This window comes from Suncus etruscus, chromosome 2 (genome assembly GCF_024139225.1).
Source record: "Suncus etruscus isolate mSunEtr1 chromosome 2, mSunEtr1.pri.cur, whole genome shotgun sequence".
Taxonomy (NCBI): Eukaryota; Metazoa; Chordata; class Mammalia; order Eulipotyphla; family Soricidae; genus Suncus; species Suncus etruscus.
The window spans coordinates 152,531,172-152,533,235 of NC_064849.1; the positions used below are offsets into that span (position 1 = coordinate 152,531,172).

General features: G+C 35.9%; 1 non-coding gene across 1 annotated transcript; it reads right to left on the reverse strand.

Annotated features, from left to right (window-relative positions):
- Positions 1-1,391: 1,391 nt before the first annotated feature.
- Positions 1,392-1,524, reverse strand: LOC126002461 (small nucleolar RNA SNORA36 family). The gene has a single exon (XR_007493160.1). It is a non-coding gene; the product is annotated as a small nucleolar RNA SNORA36 family (small nucleolar RNA).
- Positions 1,525-2,064: the final 540 nt, after the last annotated feature.

Consider the following 2,064-nt stretch of genomic DNA (forward strand, 5'->3'; position numbering starts at 1 on the left):
TTTTGTTCATTTTTTGGTTTTGACTGCACTTGGTGGTGATCAGGACTCATTCCTGCTTCTGTGCTCAGCAACTATGATAAATCAACTTGACAAAATGACAATTTCAATTTCAAATCAACTTCTTATTTTGGGAGAGAAGAAAGGAAGCAAACTTTGTTTCGTTTGGAGGCCACAGTTGATAGTGATACAAACTTGGTGCTTAGAAGCCCCTTTACCAAAATCATCAGATACTCAGGACCACATTTTGCCAGACTGAACTCAAGCTGTGGCCCAGCCCTCAAAGCTGTATTTCTGACTTCAAAAGCCCAAATTTAAGCTTCTATATCTTTAAAATAAGATGCAAGGTGGTGAAGTACATGGCACCTTTGATTATATGTCAAGACTGCACTCAGTTACCAAAAGCCAATAGACTAATGCAGCCTTGTCTTTTGTACAGATTTTTCAGAGGAATGTTCACAAGAATCAATCCGGAAGCAAATGGTTGCTGATAGTAACTGACAGCATGAATCACTCTACTTTCAGAAACTGCCAGCATCAACCTGAATCATGCCATATTGGCTCATGTGGCAAAAGCAGAAGGTGTGCACACGCTACAGACTCAAATCCAGGGAACAGCAAGGCCCCATAGCAATTGTTTGAAAATTGTCAGCATGTACTGTGGCCTTTTGTTCATTTTCTCTTAGAAAACCAGGAAAAGATTTCTCTTTGTTAAATTTCCAACCCTTGTTGGTAAAAGTCTCATCATCATAAAAACATGGCAAGTCAATTTAAGAGGAGGGCTGATCAACTTTGTGCCAGCAAGTCTCTCTGAGGCTCTGCCACTCATTAGAGTCCATTTGGAAACATTCTGCTCCTTGTGGATGCCATGTTGCTTCAAAATAACCTCCAGAAATCCTTTGATTTAGAACAGTTACAAACATTAGAAGAGAAACTTCCAGTTGCATCAAAATAGAAATGCTCTAAAATGGAACTTATATTTTTATAAACTGTCACAACCAAGATAATTTAAATCCAATCTAAAAACAGGAAGGCTTATATCAAGTGAAGTCTTAAAAGTTCTCTTCAGAAAACCAGAAGCTGGAAACATTCTTCCAGAGAAGAAAGTCATAACTAAACTCATAATCAACACTTCAACAACACTCTTGGATTTTTATTTCTTGCTTCAGTTCACTAAAAATTCCACATACAGGAATAATCTTTTAGAGAAAATAAAATAAATCTAATGCCTTTTTATAATGCATTTATAAAGACAATGCCTTTGCCCATCATTGGTAATATAATTCACCTTTTTTGAGAAAGCATATACCTTCTAAAATCTTTAAGTAGGTTCTTAGTAAATAAGAAGCCATACAGGTAATATTTAAAGTTTGACTTATTTAAGTCACTTTAATTTTTGTAGGCTGGGAAGAAAAATGAATAGAGAAATATCTTCTACCCAATCATCTTTCCCAGCCTCTGTGTTATTGTCTCAGAGTTTAATTATCAAAACAAAACAAAAAAAAGCCCTGAATTAGGATCAACATTTGGTTGCATTCTTTTTTTTTTTTTAATAATTTTTATTGAGACCAATGTGAATTATAAGTCTTTCACAGTTATATTTAAGGTACATAGTGACAGTGAATTAGGGCCATTCCCACCACCAGTGTTGACTTCTCTCCTCCACTGTTCTCAACATGCATCCCATAACCCCACCCTTAGCCCCCTGGATTGCTAGTGGAACAGGTCGCTTTTGTGTATAGCTTGTTGTAGCTTATATCTCTTGATTATTTTGTCATTGACTTTGGGTTGAGTATTTAGGTCTGATCATTTTTTATTTCTACTCAATGCTCATGAGATCACTCATTTTTAAAGATATGCTGTAGTCTGTATCCTTCAGTCTATATATGCCTTCTGTTAATAACTCTTAGATGAGTTTGACATTTATTTTATTTAGTCTAGAAAGTATACAGTTCTTGTAAAATAATTGTTCATTGAAAATAGATGTTATTGGGCCCAGAGAGATAGCACAGCGGCATTTGCCTTGCAAGCAGCCAATCCAGGATCAAAGGTGGTAAGTTCGAATCC